General features: G+C 38.8%; 1 protein-coding gene and 1 non-coding gene across 20 annotated transcripts in view; both read right to left on the reverse strand.

The window, feature by feature from the left end:
* Positions 1–19,342, reverse strand: part of LOC124381300 (adhesion G protein-coupled receptor L3-like) — a 298,169-nt gene that overhangs the window by 142,033 nt on the left and 136,794 nt on the right. The gene's annotated exons all lie outside the window — the stretch shown is intronic.
* Positions 543–614, reverse strand: trnae-uuc. Its single transcript has one exon. It is a non-coding gene; the product is annotated as a tRNA-Glu (tRNA).

Raw genomic sequence — 19,342 nt, forward strand, 5'->3', positions numbered from 1 at the left:
AGAAGCGATATGGGGTATAGGGTAATCTAAAATTATTTACCAAAGAAAAATGTGATTTTACCCGTGTTGTTCATTTTCTTTTTAAACTTCTGGTCTTCTAACCTTGTGGTACGACTCTGTTGTAAAAATCTGATGTGGATTTGTTTGTGGACACCTGACCATAAGATTCATAAGTGCTTTGTGAACAGCCCATTCCCCCCTTTGATGTCTTAATAATCTCCACTCTTCTGGGAAGATGTTCCACTAGATTTTGGAGTGTGTTTATGAATTCATTCACTCACAAGGGTATTAGTAACATCAGATACTGAGTGTAGAGTGAGGAAGCCTGGAGTTCAGTCAGTATTTCAATTCAACCAGTTATGACTAAATTAATGTACATATGATAAAAACTATAACTTTCTTTCGGCTTCTCCCATTAGGGGTCGCCACAGCGGATCATCCGCATGTTTGATTTGGCACGTTTTTACGCTGGATGCCCTTCCTAACGCAACCCTCCCCATTTATCCAGGCTTGGGACCGGCACTAAGAGTGGCTGGGGTTGGTTTCCTGACCGGGGATCGAACCCAGGCCTCGGCAGTGAAAGCGCCGCATCCTAACCACTAGACCACCAGGGAACCAAAATTAATGTACATATGATAAATAAATATAAATGAACATTTACAAATACATCAACACAAACATATTTATAATATATATCAAAATATATCATTTTTTTATAAAAGGTTTATGATGTTAAGATGTATATCTAATCTGGTAAAAGTCATTCTGGAAGCAAATGCATGCACGAATTTCCAAACCAAAGGGCATGTATTCATTAAGTGTGTTTACGCCCAATTGAAGATGAAAATTTCACACCCGAATTAAGACAACCAATTATTTATTTATTTATTTATTTTTACAAAATTACATCTTGATAAATGATTAGGCTTTAATTAGTATTGTATTTATAAAAGATTACATATTTTCTCGGTTGCTTTGGAGCGTTTCTCGATTCATCCTTAATATTAGCGAACAAGTCACTGCATTTTTAAAACAATTTGTACAAACAGCACAACACATTGGATTTCTTGCAAAAGTCTGTACTCTTTTCAAAATCCTTAGTTCTTCTCTCAAAAGTCAGTATTTGTGTCGACAAGCATCTCATTCCCATTAGAATGAAAAGTCCTTTTGTCATCGTTCACAAACAAGATCGTCAAAATGTTTAGTCGTGTTGTCAGTATCACATTGTAATTTTGTGTTTTGCCAATTGAAGGTTCACAAGATTCACCTTTGACCTATTTTAGAGAACTAGTTGATTATTGGTTGACCTGAAAAAATATTTTTATAGAAATGTAAGCTTGACAGATTCTAACAACTGGTTTAACCATTTTGCATTCAATGACTTATTCAATGACTTGATGCCGTGATGTTTTGGAGGTTAAGACTATTCAGGTGGAACCAGTATAAGATATTTTGATCAGCATCACAAACAACTGATAATGTAGGAAACCGCAGACACTTGTACACAATCGATTAAATAAATGTACTAAAGCATTCGCAATTTGATCAAAGCAACAAGAAATTTTCTTATGATGTTAAACAAGTAGTTTTGAGAATTTTATTTCTGATCTGAGAAACGCTCCAAAACAACATAGAAAAACTGTGAGACCAAAAATACATTTGAATATAGGTGTGAAGAAGAATGCATATATGAGAATGTATAAACATGTCTATGTTAAAATTTTGAGTTCCGTAGAATATTATACCGTATGATTATAAATTTAATACATTAAACACATAAGGGTGGTGGTAGCTCAGTAGTTAAGGCTTTGGGTTACAGATCGGAAGGTCAGGGATTCAACCCCTGGTATCACCAAGCTGCTACTCTTGGGGCCCTTAACCCTTTGTGTTCCAGGGGCGCTGTATATCATGGATGATCCTGTGCTCTGACCCCAGCTTCTTAAGTATATGTAACAAGTATAAAGCACCTTCCATAAAAAATTTGATTAGAATAGATTTAAGGTACTGTTTGTATTCTTAGGATGTAGTTTTTTATTTTACTGTACATTAACTTAATACATTACTAACTGACTGACAAACTGACTAATCAACTTACTAACTAACTAACCAGATCATTACCAGACTAAATAACTAACAGAATAACTGACAGAATAACTAACTAACTGACTGAATGAATGACTACTGACCCACATTACCATGCAGCATTATTCGGCTTGAACTTGTTTGCACAGAAGTCACATATATAAGTTTTTTGCAATTTAAAGATTTTCAATTGTTACTTACATTTCGATCTTTTTTCAAATAGTGAAGTGGTATAAGTGCAGAAAGTCTCTTACAGAGCATTCCAATAAAAAGTGGATATGACAGAATTAATATGTTGCATGCAAAAAAAATGTTTTCTATGTGAAGTGGGTTGCATGTTCACACATCCGATGCCAACAGCAAACAAAGAGCATTATTATGAAAGGCTTGCATGTGTCTTTACATTTAACATGTGGACATATTTCACACTTGTTTACATACATATGTATATTTTGCCTTTGTAAAATATTCTGAATACATATGTGATGTGTCTTGCCAACTTTGAACAGCATTATGGGTGGCATAACGTAAGGGCTTATTGTGGATAAATATGTACAATGCGTACGTACTGTTTCAATCACAAATTTTCATTTGTTCAATCATTATTTGTTCTTTGTCCATAATCCATTTTAAACAAGTTCACACTTATTGACAAAATAGGAATCAGGAATATAGCCTGGATCCGATATGTACGTGCATTCCCCTGACACAGAGGAGAAGATCGGCTGAAATCAGACTACAAATTGGAAACCGACATGAAACATGAAAACTGTAAAAAAATTTGACACTGTCCAGAAGCAGAGCACACAGTTAAACCTTAAACCCAGAGTATATAATATAAGAGCAGTGTCTGAAAGGAAAGGCAGCTGCTTCGATACATACCTATGTGGTCTCTTAAATTAAATGAAATAAAATTTTCAACACTAAATATTACAAAATATTAGAAAATTAAAAAATCCGTCACTAACATTTTCTGAACATTTTAACATTTTTTTCCACATTTTATTAAATAATCCATGGTTTGAAAATCTAACTAAAACAGTGTGAATAAGAAATGCAGGAGAATGTTTAATATTAATATTTTGGATTGAATTATTGTTATTATTATTATTATATTGAACAATCTTGATTTTTTTATTGGAAAAAGCCAAAATGTTACTCGCATACTTCCTCTAAATTGAACGGCTTTCCCCCCAAAAGCTTGCATTGTTTTAAAACTTCAAAACGATTTCATCCTTTTCGTTGCTGTTCTTTCATTTTGTCTGGCGTGTGTGAATACTGTGTGTCCAAAACCTTTCTGACTCACAATGTGTTTATAGTGTATAAAGGAAATGGGCACTGACCCACGTTCAACAACACTGTGATCTATCAGTAGCTAATAAAATTAGATTCAAATGATATTATCCGATGCCAAATTTCCATCCGGCTCATGGTATCCTCGTGTGAAAACTTCGCAGCTCTGCTAATTCAGGCTGTGGCGAAGCCGCAGATGATGTAATTGCGGAGCAGTCGGGATTCTGTTATCAACTGTCCAAACAATCGTCCAGCCTAATAGGTTTTTAATCTGTTCATGTGTAAATGCTTCCACCCACTAGTGTACCGTCGAGACTCGGCCACCCACTGGAGCTGGAGAACCGGAGTCAGGCCCGTTTGATCCGCTTTGAGGAGTAGGCTCGGCAGGCCCGGTTTGAAAAATGATTTATGGTCAGCAGCAGGAGTTTCAGTGTTATTGGCAGAAAGCCGGTGTCGAACGCAAGACGGCTGAGATGCGTGATTTAGAGAGCGGAGACAAAAGAGCGCTAAACTGCAGCTGAAAAACAGAATGTAGCCTACTTAGCGCGGGACAGCCCTGTTTACATTGCTGAAAGTGGATATTGGGGCAGTGTGTTTGCTTAGGTGTGTGCGTGACTGTGTATTGTGCGCTTTTTATGGCTGAATGTGTCGAACATGGTCGTAAAAAGTTCTGAATTGAGCGCCGAGTTTTCTTTAAAAGGACTCGACACGGTAGATAAAATCGACGACGCACACACGAAAACATTCGCCACACAAGACGCTGGACAGAGAGAGACCGATGGGACGTCTTCGAATAGTGATGGAGTGTGTGTTGGTGTGTGCGTGTGGCTACACTGAGACCCCACACGAGTCGAAGACGTACTTGAAACTGGAATGCATGTGTACACATGTAGCATAGCGCTAATAGACCTCCGGACATTCTCTCGCTCGTACACACTGAGGATTTTAAACACACTGTTCTGTTGAATTGAATGTATCCATAGCAACACTAATGTCTGACTCTAGAAATGTTGGCCTATCCCCCCCCCCCTCTCTCTCAACCTCACTGCCGAATTCCTGTGCAACAGTTACCATTAGGGACGTGTGGGACAGCTTTAAAAGCTAATTGCTGATTCTGGAACAGCGAAGTACACGAGTTTTATTTCTTGGTAATGAAGCCAGGGCAAACACAGAGAAATAAAAGAGAGAGAGAAATGTGATGATAGTAAACTAAAGGAAGAGTGAAACACCCAGAGATACAGGAATCGCAGTTTCTTAATGTTCTCACTACTAGAATAAATACAGAAGGAAAAAATGCAACGTACTTATGAATAAATGCTGGAAGGAAGCCAATTTAATGGGCAATAATGAGAGATCATTTGTCTCTATAAAATAAAAAAATATATATATATAAAAAAAAAAAAACATTCAGGAATGGGCTGATTAAACTTACATGGAAATTGCCAGACAAGAAAATTTATCTCATGAGGCAAAAATATTAGATTTATTGCCTTGATTAAAGCTATTTGCATCTTAGAATGTGACTTTTTGCAATTTCGCACAAAAAAAAAAAAAAAAGACGACATTACAAAATGCACCCTACAGCCATTGGCGCCAGAGCCTTGCTTATTAGATAAACTTAATCAGACCTCCAAAATGGCAATTTGTCCGAGACACTGCATCATTGACAGGCTCTTGGGTTTTTAGTGAACTTTAAACGCAGGAGAAAAAAGGCATGCGATGTCTCGGGCTTTCAGATTAAGTTTAGTTCCAGACTGTCAATGGAAAATTGATAATGCAGTGTAGTTTAGGCTTAATCAGTGTCTGGAGAACTGGGTCTCAGGCTTTAACACAGAGAGCCTGAGTGGACGGATCGATAGGAGTCTCATCAGGGGAGCCCGAGGACATGAGACAGGGATGGACTAGATGCTGAGGTATTGATAGGTTTTAGCCAGAGCAGTATCACGGGCATGCTGTGGACACTACAGGGCTTTAAGGGCAAAACTTGACTCAATCTGCACTATCGACATGAGACATCCGTGTTCTCAAACGCTCGTCACTATTTCTCTGATAAATGGAGAATTTTCTACTGCATTTCAAAAAGACGGATCAAGTTTGGCATAAAATTGCTTCTGAGGAGAACATATTCTTTGTTAAGGCAAATGATGAATATGCAGTTCTTTCACAGTGACATTTTAAAAAATGCCTGGAAGTCCCGCATTATTTTAAGGCACTATTCCCTATTCTTGTTCATGTTAGTCCCCGAAGGACTGCATGCATAGTGTTTCTCTACTCTAACAAACCTGACTCTAATCATCAGCTCATTAGCAAACCCTTCATTAGGATAAATGACTGTGTTAGAAAAGGAAAACAATACAAAGGGCAATCGAGAACGACTGAAGGGGGCAGGGTTTGTGAACCGATAGAACAGGATGCATTATACATATTATGCTCAAACATGGGTGGACATCCTATTCCAAGACCATGGTCATTCTGACCTTTCTCTGTTGCTGTAGTAACCTCCACTTTTTTTTGGGAATGCTTTCCACTAGATTTTGAAGTGCAGCTGTAGGGGATTTTTGTCCATCTGTCTATTTGATGTTGAGAAGGCCTGTGGTGCTGTTCCAATTCCTCCAACACAAAGGTGTTCGGAGAGGTTGAGGTCATATCTCTGTGCAGGTCATCCAAGTTCTTCCATGTCAACTTTGGCAAGCTGTGCCACAGATGCTGTCAACAACAGGAATGTATGCAATCGACTGAAGTGAAATGGAATCGAACGGATTGGAAGGTATTCTATATCAAGTGAATGAGACAGGAGGCGCGCAGCTGAAAGAAAAACATGAAATGTGGTAGAATCAGAATAACACAATGGAATGGATGGAAGACAACGGAAAGGAATGAAATGAATACAATTGAGTTATATAGATTGCAATGGAGAGAAATGGTATAGAATGTAATAGGGGGTATATCGTGGAATGGAATTGATTATTTAAATGTTTAGTAGACAGTTAATTATACAGTTTTTTCTGCAAAGAAACCACTTTTTGTTGTTTGTTCACACGTACTTATACCTAAGAAGAACCTATAGAAAAACCCTCCAGGGTTCTGCATGGTATGGATTTCTTTTTTTACTTTTTTCTGAGTGTATACATTTTTTTTGTAAGAAAACCTATGACCTTTAGAAAGAAAAAGTTCGATCTGCTCCAAAACTCCTTTGGAGTAGATCCTAGAAACAGTGTGTTCACCTCACAAAAATCTATACAGGATGCTTTCTAGAGAGAAATTTTTGCAAAGCTAGAACAAGATTCTTTCAGGTACTCTTTTCTTTAAGAGTATAGAAGAGAATGAAAAAAAACACAGAAGGGGAAAAAAGTTGTAAGCTGTGAAATGTTTATGTGAGAGCAAGAGAAAGAAAAAAGTATGAAAGAAAAAGGAAAACTCAGTGTGTGGTACCTGATTGATAGGACCTGAAGTAAGATACCAGGCAAACCTGTAAGCTACAGGCACACAAAACACACACAGAAATACACACACACACATACACACACATATGCACACAGTCTGCGGCAAGCTGGCAAGAAAGGTTAAACTAACTCCGTAGCTCTGGCCCCATCCAGAGCTTCCTGTTCATGCCAATTTGTGAGTGTGTCAGAAGAGTTTGACAGGCTTTTAACTTCTGCATTCAACCCTAAGCTGCTTGTGACACACATTCACATTTTTCCCTTAGGTAAAGAAAACCACACTATTGCTGTGTAGGATACAGCTAAAGAAAGGTTAAAAAAAAAAAAAAAAAAAAAGCACCAATAAGGGTCAATCCTTTCAATGCTATGATTCAGTTGCTCTAGACTAGAGGTCACCAACTGGTGGACTCCAGCCGGACCGTGAAGCCTTTTCACATAATAAAATAAATATATGCCGAACTCTATTTTCTAATAAACTCAAATATATCAGGCAAATCAAGGTCAGATCAGTAGAGCCGTTCGGGTCCTACGGTGGCACGTGTCGCTAATACAGTTACCATGCTCACTGTTTCCATTTCAAATTTCCGTTTGTTTGGGGGTTTTTTTAACCAGTGAGGAATGCGTTCATTACTTAGGGTTAGGGTTAGGGTTAGGGTTACTATCTCAGTTCAGCAGAAACAAAAGCACTTTAGCTTCTTCTTTTTTATTTATTTATTTTATTCATTTAGAATGTGTCCAATAAAAAAAGTCTACACTCCTTTCTTTAGTCTGATAATAAGCATCAATTCAAGTTTTTAGTTATATAAGTGTCTGGACCCCAGCTGGCGAGGAGGGCTCATTTACTGGACCTCAAGCAATTTTAGTTGAAGACCTCTGTTCTAGGCTGTGTCTCAGTGTCTCAGTCTCGGTGCCACTTAAAAAACTACAAAACCATAATAATCATCTTGTTCTTCTACACACTAGTATTCCAGTAGAAACATGGCCAAAACACAAATCCAGTCCATGATAACCACAAAGCACCAAGGCTTTACAACAGTCCAGCATTGTGACCTTGGTGTAAACCAAGGCAGCAAGAAGGCCGGAGAGCTGGAGAGGGTGTTAGGACTCCCAATGAAGATGAAAGAAAATATAATAATAAATCATGTGCCTGCTGTCTCTATCAGAGGTAAGAAAGAATACAATGATAACTATGTTTTTACTCTCTTGCTTCTCCTTTAGCTCGCCTTGCCAGTTTCTTTATGCCATTCGTTTTCTGCTGTCTCTCTCTCTCTCTGCATGCCTCTCAGTACCAGCGGGGGAATCAGAATAAGTGAGACATTTGTTAGACATTTTCCTATATGTTTCTATCATACGTGGGCGGAAGTACATGCACTACGGGATTAAGAATGAGAAACTATTAACAAACCATTGGATACTAGAGAGCTGATAAGTCTAAAAGTATAAATACAGAAATACAGATCTCGACCATATGCTAGCTAATTATCATGTCATTTAATTGAAAATCAGATAAAGATTTTCCTCTGAAGTGCTCGGAAAAGACTCTACAAAATGGTGGGCACTAGTGAGATGGTTACAAAATGGTGGGTGCTAGAGAGGTGCTAGATGGTGGGCTCTAGTGAGATGCTAAGTATAAAACGGTGGGAAACAGCGAGATGCTAATTATAAAACAGTGGGCAACAGTGGAATGCTAGATAGAAAGTGATGGGTTTTGATGAGATGCTAGTTATGAAATGGTGGACAATAGTGAGATGCTAGTTATATAATGGTGATCTACAAGTTGCCAATTGTGTTATAATGGCCCTTAATGGCATCCAATAGACTGACGCACCACCAGTAGCAGACTACAAATGACAACTTAACAGTTTCCATTAAAATCAATACCACCCCAACACAGTATTCTATAGAAGGTTTAATTGTTAATTGTGTTCTCAGCAGGGAAAAAGTAACTGGTTTGGAGTAAAACAATACATTAGTTTTAGAAGGCACAGATGGGTAAAACCGTATACCATGATATGCCCTGTTTGACAGATCAAATTTCTGTGCTCTAAATATCGATTATATCTCCCATCCCACTCCAGGTCATTTTGTTCAACCATTTCACTTCCTTTTTTTATCTTTCACATCCCTTTTTAAGTTGCCAGTCTCAATATTCCTGTTTGCTTCACTCGCTTTAGCTCCTCTATAGCTCTTTCTCTCCTTTTTTTTCTCTGCTACATCCATGCCCGTGTTGTGGGAGCAGTTCCCCTGCTGGCTCTGATTGAATTAAGCTCATGAATAAGAATGTGTCTCTCTCCAGAGCCTCCAGCAGAGAACTATTGACATCCACAGCTTTGGCATGCTCTGCTACTAGTATTCAGGCCTCACTGGGGGAGTGCAGGGAGGTTAGCTAGCATCACAACCGCATGCAGTAGGCTAAAGGCAAACCTGCACAAGCTTGCAAGTCTTCTCCCAATTCACATTTCGCAAAGCTCGCCTAAAGTACACATCTAGTTAAAAGGAAATGACAGGGCATGCACACATTGTTACATCTAAATGGTCTGTCTTTTTTCCCCACAGAAGACATTTGAAATGCAAAATGCTACATTGTAGGCGTTTATGCTAAGCATGTGCATGAGGGCTGAACATTTCTGAGTCACAAAGATTACTCAATTATTCATTAATATCACATGTTTGAAGGTTTCATGGGTGAAAACTTTTTGCCAGGCATTCTAAAAAAAAAATTTTCATATATGAAAGCAGTTTCATATAGGAAAGCGTTTTGTTACCTGCTTGTTACATGTTGCATGGGATTTATGCCACAGGAATAAATGCTAAACTATAATCGAGAGATACTTGTCTAACCATAACCACACACGGGAAAAAAAGAAAAGATACATGCTGAACTATTATTCCCAGTGTGCCTCCTACATCATGGCTCTCCTGCCGTCTCCCCAGGGGCGCTATTGGATACAAGTGCAAACTACAATCCTGCAACCCAACACAGGCTGGCAGCTCAAGAAGACAAGAGCAGGTGAGGAAGAGAGAGAATGACAGAAGATAGAGCGATAGACGGCTGGAGAGAGAGGAAAAATGCAGGAGTGATGCTCAGATTGGAATGCGTCCCAGACAAACAGCTTGAGTCACTGTTTGACTGTGATGAGGGCACCTACTGAGGGTGTACACAAACTCACAAAGTTGTACACACACACAAACCTGAGCTCTTTAAAGCACCAGCAGGATGTTTCTGCCCCCTACCTCAAATTTATTGCTTGTAAGAGCACCACATGCAGAGAGACTAAGGACAAAAATGGAAAAAGTCAGAACAACGGGCTTAAGAAGATTACCCACAACAATACAAACCACAAAAAGGCATCTTTGGATGCTAGTAGGATGCCAAGAATCAACAATTTAATGATATTTGACATTTTGGATGCTAGTTAGGTGCAAGGTACAAATCATTGGATTCTCATTATACGCCTTTAACCAACCGGTCAATGCTTGTTATATAATGCTGGAGGATAAGTGCAACTAAATTAAATGCAACTGAAAGTCTAGTTAGGATATGATTTTCAAAATGGTTGATATATACTAGTAAAATCTAATCAAAAAGTCCACCAAACAGAAATTCACTGTAAACTTAGACTCACAAATATTCACTAAATACCTTATTTGGATAAAAGTTTTTATGGCACCTGACTTCCAGCTTTTCTATATTTGCTTCTTCCACAAACTGTAACCACAAAGATGAGGCACACAATTGTATAGGATGTCTAAGTGTGGTAGCATGACATTTTCCCTTCATTTGAACTAGGAGATCCAAACCTGTTTCAGCATCACAATGCTCCTGTGCAAATTAAGCTCAGTAAGATGCGGCCTGCTATAGAGCTCTGACTTCAACCCTATGTACAACTTTTGGGATGAACTGGAACACTGAGTGCACCCCAGGCCTCCTCACATCACCTACACCAGTATCTGACTTACTAGCACCCTTGAAGCTGAATGACCATAAATCCTCACACAACACTCCAAAATCGATGGAACATGTCCACAGAAAAATGGAGAATATTTGCTATATAAGAGTTGCTATATAAAAATGTATATTTATATATATATTTTTTTATTTATATATAAATAGTCAGTATTAAATGGCAAAATTGCTCTTTGAAGAAATTCAGATCCCAATCAGATGTTAATTTCTAAAGCTAATGATTTAACTAACTAGTTATTGTATAATGACATTGGGAATGAGACAGTGCTGTTGGGAACATGAAGATTTCCCACTGAAGTGGTCCTAAAAGTCTCTGCTAACTCAAATACTACTGTAATTACATTGAGCTCATGCCCTATGACAGACTGGTGTCATATCCAGGCTGCTTATTTAGACAATTATCCAGTGAGCCATGTGGTAGAGATGCATTTTCTCGTAATCACTTAAATACAGCTCAAAAGCTTTAGTTCAATTTCATATCAAACTTCACAAAAAGCTAGAAAAAAAAAATCCCCTGCATTCATGGCTGTGGTTGCCAATGGGCTGATGTGAGCATTTATTCTCAAAACTGTTCTCTCGTCAGTTTTTGGAGAATGCTACAGTGACTGAAACAGCCACTCTTTACAGCTGTAATGTGCAGAAAAGCATCTCAGAACACACTGAACCTAAATGAGGAAGACCCCACATCCTGTTTCACTCCTGTCAGCCAAGAAAAAGAATCTGCCTGAGCACAGGCTTGACGTTTTTTTCCACATTTTTTTCTGTCTGGTTTCATCCTTCTCATGGTCCCACCCCTATTACTGAGAGTATTCTATTCAGTTTTGTCTTTTGAAACTGTGTCAATGTTGCATACATATAAACCGCTTGGAACGGAATAAAAATGAAACTGAGGCCATACTCTCACTCGCAGATTTAACGTCCGTTCGTCCGTTTATTATCCGTTTGCTCATTTCTTTGTTTGTCCATATGCGTTCGGTTTGGCACAGATACCGACTTGCCTTGAAATGAGACGCAAATAGAGTGAGATCCACTTTTTATGAATCATCCGCGTCTTATTTCACTTCCGAGTCCAGCATTTCTTCCTAATGAACAGATTATCTGTAACCTTGGATTCTGAGAAAAAAATATTTAAAGAGAAAAAGAGGAAGATGGACAGAAAGAGTTGCTATGTATGTGTGTGTGTGTGTGTGTGTGTGTGTGTGTGTGTGTGTGTGTGTATGTGAATGTGCGAAGGGGGGTTATGTGAGGAAGAGCGTCGTCTCCCAGGGTCCCTTTTACCACCTGCTCTGACTCAACGAGCTCTTTCATTGCTCAGGGACACACACACACACACACACACACACACACACCAGCAGATGACTATATAGCAGACTGAAATACAATGTGGGATGATTTAAAAAAAAAAACAGTCAGTAAAATGACGTTTGCAGTCTATAAGGCGAGTTACTTCAGGTTCAGCTGAAGTTCTAGAGAATTGAGGTGTAGTAGTAACGTGTAGGTGGGTTTTAACACCTTCAGGGTGAAATCACATGTAATGAAGGGCAGCATATCTGCACTGTTGCACTCCTTTGGCCATTGGGTTGGTAAAAAACTGATGGATGCATCGAAGAATTAGGCTTCGTGTGACCACGGCCTATTGGACGGAAGCAAAGCAGATTATTAAACATTTTGTGTTTTGGTTTGCCCTTGAGAGAGAGAGAGAGAGAGAGAGAGAGAGAGAGAGAGAGAGAGAGAGAGATGGAAAGAAAAAAAACCCACAAAGAGCTTATGCTATGAAATGAAAATTCGCCAAACAAGGCAGTGAGTGTTATTATGCTTATTTGCTTTCCAGGTGTGAGGTATGCGCCACGGGGTCCAGTCGATAAGCAAGACTACAATAGATGGGAAAAACATCCCACAGAGTCTCTGAACACCTAATGTGAGTGCAAAGGAAAATGCCAACACATCATTATGGGGCTGAGTTTAGTCGATTTTCACTGCTCATTCAAAAAAAAAAGAAAAGAGAAAAAAAAAAAAAAGGATTCAAAGTACACCTCAAGCCAACGAACCCAGAAGCCAGAGTAAATCAAATGACCGGCGGTGAAATGAAAAAATTGTTTGGAACTTGAAGGCGGTGAAACTAAAACTGGAAGTCGATTTGAAAGTATATAAAATGCATCTCATCGCTGTCAGGGAAACTATCCGCTCCCGCGGCCGGGTACAGACGACTGGGGTCTGGCCCTAGAAAAGGGAAGACGTAAAAACTTGGCAGATAAGTAGGCCGTTCGAGCCCAGTGAGGCAAGACAGAGATGCACTTAGTCTTTCACTGCGAAAAACACTTTAACACAAGGAAAATATCCTTTAATAAACGCAGCTCAGATTACCGCCAGTTGCTCCAGGAGGAGAATCTGCTGATTATGTTGCAGCTGTTGCTGTAATGTTTGATGCAGTGTAGAGTGGATGACTACTGGCCCTGACAGTCCTGGTTTTGGACCAATATCGATATGAGTAAGGAATAAAACACGGCGGTGTGTGCACTTATCCGAGCGTAATCAACATCAAGATGGCCTGTTTTTTTTTGTTATTCTGTCATTAAAAATAGGTCTTAAAGCGTGTTATTCCTTTTATGCATCTTTCAAAATTAAATAAACAATAAATAATTACAACCTCCTCACAGAAACGTCATTAACAATTACCCTCTTGTTTATTCCATGTATTTGCAGAAATAATAGAAATGAAAGAAAACACTTTACGATACATTCGCTAGAATATGAGATGCGGTATTTATTTCACAACGCCTTATAAACTGCCTCGGCGAATTTGCTTCGAAATCCCGAACTGAATTTAGAGAAAGCGAAAGACGAAAAAGAATAAAAAAATCAACAGATACGCAGCACTGCAGCTCCTTTATTATTTTCCTAATACACAATACAATGAGATTAGGAGTGCACGAGTATGAGTGTGAGTGCCTGTGCACGCACACATGAGATTTAGGTTTAAACTCGAGTAGTAATGACAGAACACCAGAGTGCTTTTATTTCTGCCATGTTTACTTTGCTCCTCAGAGAGATATACCAATTTCTCCTGTCAAAAGCTCTTTCCTCTGATGCCTCCGTTCATATCTGTCATTTGCATCCCAAACCAACATCTCTGCTTTTTAAATTCCATTCTGTCACATAAACACAGCACGTGATAAGATTTTCCAGATAAAAAGTCTAGGTCTGGATGTGTGTGGATGGGGGGGGCCACGTTTTTTTTTCTATGTTTCATAGAGCTTTTGGTTCAAACGATGATCACAAAGATTGCCATCTGTTTTATAGAGAATGCTGTTAACAGTATTTTGCTTTATAGTACAGAGTGAAGGGAAAATTCAATCCCATACAATTGTGTGCCTTCAAATTTGTGGTAACTGTTTGTTTGGACACATATGGCTGGAAACATCAGGTGTCCCGATACTTTTGTTAGTTAATAACCACCAGGAACTACCATAAAAGTGTAGAGATTCTCTCAAAATCTAGGAAACTACCATGTAATGCAAGTTATATCAGTTTCAGTTTTCCTGTATTCTGGAACAGGGACAAATGGACTTTTTTCCATTTTCACCCTTCTGTGCTTCATTTATATATTTTTCAAAAGTATCGTATGAAAATAATCACCAAAACACCTACTGTGTATAGTGCTTAGATGGTAAGATAAATCTATGCTTAATGAATCAACCAATTTGTGAAGCAATTGTGTGGCACATGTCCAACACATGTAGCTACGCTTTGGTCATATGAAATTGTTCTTTGATTAGTGATGGAAAACATATGCTCTACGACAATCATTTGCTGACACCTGATCACAAGATTTAAATGTGATTTTTAAACATCCCGTCCCACATTTGGTCCCTACTTGCTGTTCTAAAAACCTCTGCTCTTCTGAGATGTTGTTCCACTAGATTTCAGGGTGTGTTTGTGGAGATTTGTGCTCATTGAATGAGGTGGTAGGCTAGTGGTTTAGGAATTAGACTTTAGATCTTAAGGTCAGGAGGTTAAATTCCAGCCACACCAAGCTGGCACTCCTGGGTCCCCGGGCAAGGCCCTTAACCCCATAGCTGTTCAGTTATATGAAAAAGATAAATGTAAGTCGTTCTGGATAAGAGCATCTGCTACTGTAAATGCCATGAATGTAAATTTTGTCCAGCCACAGGTGTGTTAGTAAAGGCAGGTACTCATGAAGGTGAGGAGGCCTGTTGTGCAGTCAGAGCTCTACAGCAGGACGCTCAAGATCTTCCTCTCCAACCAATGTAAAGCATATCTTCAAGGTTTGGGTCTCTTAGTTCAAGTAAAGAGGAAATTCTATGCTTTCAATTTCAAAATACACACAATTGTATGCTCCATTTTGTGGTTACAGTTTGGAGAAGAACCACAAATGGTATTAAAAGTCAGGTGTCCCACTATGTTTGTGTGAATACTTTATATATAAGTATACTTATTGGGAGATAAGTATACTTCAAGGCTCTTTTCTGTTCTGGCACCAAGATGGTGGAATAAACCTTCCCTAGATGTCTGAACAGCGGCGTCCCTGGCTATCTTTAAGCGACGGTTGAAGACCTACCTCTTCCTGAAACACTTAAATTACCACTTTCCAAGTTTGCTTTGTAGAATTCAAGAGTTATACATATATTAAGCTTGTAATCTTGCATACCAGTGTAGATTTACTCATTGCTAGAGAAGCACTTTTGGGCGTCTGCTAAATGGCGCAAATGTAAATGAAAATGTATATATAATTGAGTCAGAGAGTGAACTGATTTGTTGTTAACTAGTTTGGCAACATTAGCAGTAAGATAGTTAGTCAACTAGCTTAATTATTCCACTGAATGTGTCCTAGCTGTACACCAACGTTTGGGTTTATAGGATATTTGATCAACCTGGTGCCCCAGGCTCACTGGAGAGTCAAAATCATTTTATAATTCAACTCTCTTTGGTTGCTTTCCAATGGAAAGGATTAACCATTTGGAAGATAAGCCTTGTCAGACTATACAAACATCTTCATTTGAAGGTGTACTACAGTACATGTCCTTCACAACTCAGTCACATATTAAGTTGGAAAAGGAAATACCATTGAAATCTTTAGGTCTTCTGTCTACAACACCAATATTTGAAAGAGGTGTGTTTCTTTAATACAGTCTGCATTCAATCTTTAACCTATTGAGGATTGATCATGATATGTCTGAGAACTCATTAGCTAGTGTTTCCCCCCCTAATCTATATGAATTTCTAGAAAGCTAAGCAGCCCAAAGCAATGCTGGCTAGATTTTTTCATTATAGAGAGTTTAGACCTGGGGCTGTATTAGCTGGAGGCTGAAATTAGGCCCATATGGTACATGCTGACCTCTGGATCCCAGGACTGCACAGGTAGTCCCGGTTTTTATGCGTTCCATGTGTGACCCACCGTGTGTTGCCGTCCTTTCCGTTGGCGTGTGCGCCGTTCCGTAATTATTTCAATATTCCGAACTTGAACGCGAGTCACGTTCAAACTGAAATGCGGGCCTGTGATTTACATGATGGATGTAAGAGAGTTCGTCTTATTTAGAGAGGTCATACGTAATAACTCAGGATAATTACATCAGATCAATGCAGGGACTAATACTCCTGATGCAGAGATGTCGCTCGCTCACACGTCCTGTTTGCAGAAAAACACAAACCAGATGGCTCAGAGAGCGACAGAGCGTTCGCCGCCGTTTTTTTCCAACATATACCCACGTTTGTCGGAGGAAATGTGAAACCCAGACGCAGTGCAAGATGACAAAATGTGGTGTCATGTTTGTTCCGTCTCCTCACATCACCAAAAGGGTGTTAAGACCCTCCCGGTCCTCCAAAGCAAATAATTCGGTTTGGGTTTTGGATAGAATCTTGGCTTGGATTTTGGAAAAAGGAAATGCCATCCAGTATACTGTATATATCTCAAGTTACAAATGTTATATCCATGGCCGAATGGAAGGGATGAAGTGGACTGAGAATGAAAAGACATTTTCTATCTAAGATCTTTCTTTTTCTCATCATATCACAGTCAACTTCAAGGACAAGGCATGCCACAAATATCCTGAGATGACCAAGACGCAGTTTTCTGTCTCTCGTAAACACACACACACACACACACACACACACACACACACACACACACACACACACACACACACTGTCTCTCAAAAGTCAATTTTTTTAACTGTCATTTTATTTGCTGTATGCTTAAATTAAATATCAGGTTGCAAATAGTGTGGTGCAGCTTCTTCGGTGATACTAAGCCACAAAACTATATAAAGTTTTTTCTCTCCTGACTGATTCACTGATTCAACAGTTGGCCAGGAGAATGAACCAGTACCGTGTGTCTCATTACTATATTCCATAAGTACAGTGAAAAAAATAGAAAACACATATTATAAAAGACTTAAAAAACTTAAAAATGAAAAATACTTTTATCCATTAAAGATAATTTTTAACTTGATGGTATTATTGGACTCCCTTCATGTTATATAACTTGTGCTTATTATTGGGAAAGTGGCAGCTCAGTGTTTAAGGTGTTTAAGGTTACTTATCAGAAAGTCGTAAGTTCAATCCCCAGTATTGCAAAGCTGCATGGGGCCCTTGAGCAAGGCCCCTAACACTCTGTGCTCCAGGGGTACTATATCATGGTCAGGGTAACTGCAGGTAAACTTGCACTTCCCTATAGCTGAAAAATAAAATGCGTTTTATGTCTGTGGTACAATCCAAGAGAGATTAGCGCCAATAACAGAAAGCAAATTTTCTGTTGCATGTTGGTTTCACTTGTAGTCGTAATACAGCAAATTTTATTTGGGCTCGCGAAAGAAACACCAAGGAAGCAAACAAACAAACAAACAAAAAAAAACATTATATAGTGCTGCATGAGCATTTTAATGAGCATTAGGAGTCAGAACATTTCAACGTGTTTAAAACGTCCTACAACAGCAAATGTAACTTTTTAGGGTCTCAAATAATTAAGACTCAGTAAGACTCTGCGGAAAGCCTGCATGGGTGATATGTGCTTGGTCCCCAGCTTCATAACATCGCTGAAATATGTGAAGACACTGTAATACACTGTACTGTAAATCTGACAAGTATAAAACACCTTTCTTTCTTTCTTTCTTTCTTCCTTTCTTTCTTTCTTTCTTTCTTACTTTTTGAACATTCTACTTTTCATTTTGTCCCCCTTTTTTGTAATAAACCCCTCCACTATTCTGAGAAGGCTTTCCTCTAGATTTTTGGAGACTGTGAGGATTTGTACTCGTTCAGCTCCAAGAGCATTAGTCAGATCCGGTACTGATGAGGAGTTCTGGGGTGCAGTTAGGGTTTCACTTTATCCCAATGGCGTTCAGTGTGGTTAGGGTCAGAGCTCTTTGCAGGACACTTGAGTACTTTTCAGGTTCTGTTAGTTCCAGTGAAGGGAAAAGTGTACAGTTATAGCATATGCACACATCATATATAATTGTCTGCTTCCAACTTCCAGAGCATATTGGTGTGACTGACAGGTGTTTACGCCGTGTATTTTTGGTCATATATGAACTTAAAAGAAAAAAAAAATTCTCACATATAAGCATGACCAGAATAAAACGTCACAATGAGCTTGAATAGTTGTGACTATCACAGCCCAATTTTGCAATCAGAGTATATTCCTTCAGATAGATAGATAGATAGATAGATAGATAGATAGATAGATAGATAGATAGATAGATAGATAGATAGATAGATAGTAGGACAAACAGACGGACGGACAGACAGACAGACAGACAGACAGATAGATAGTAGGACAGAGACAGGCAGATAGATAGATAGTAGGACAGACAGATGGACAGGACAGACAGACAGACAGACATAGATAGATAGTAGGACAGACAGACAGACGGACAGACAGACAGACAGATAGTAGGACAGACAGATAGATAGTAGGACAGACAGACAGATAGTAGGACAGACAGACGGACAGACAGACAGACGGACAGACAGACAGTAGGACAGACAGACAGACAGATAGATAGTACTACAGACAGATAGACAGACAGATAGATAGATACTTTATTCAAATTTATGGGAAATGTACATTGGTGTATAAATGGATTGCAAAGCATATTATTAGTTATTTAACAAATAATAATATTGGTTGCTTAACATGGTGAGGATCTTTACAAGGATGTTTAGTTCACCTTCATTAAAGGAGACGTCAGGGTCAGTGCTTCATTAGAGGCAGTTTCTGTGAAAGCAAATCTTCAAGGGTTTCTTGCCAGTGGCGTTAATAGGAAAATAAATGTTTCATAAACGGTGGTTTCCGCAGTTTGTTTTCACTCGTTTGTCTTGTACTTACATGCATCTGAGATAATAGAGAACTTTTTTATTACCGTGCACCTCTTTCTCTCTGTCAAAACCACACATTTAAGGCAAAACTGTGACAGTGGGATATAAGGGGGGGAAAAAAAGAAAAGGAGTGATATATTAGAAGTGAGATATTTCAATGGATGGTTTTATGAGACGCAGATCTGGCAGAACACTTAAAGGAAAGTATCAAGCATCTCAAGTGATTTAG

Source organism: Silurus meridionalis, chromosome 28 (assembly GCF_014805685.1).
Source record: "Silurus meridionalis isolate SWU-2019-XX chromosome 28, ASM1480568v1, whole genome shotgun sequence".
Lineage (NCBI taxonomy): Eukaryota > Metazoa > Chordata > Actinopteri > Siluriformes > Siluridae > Silurus > Silurus meridionalis.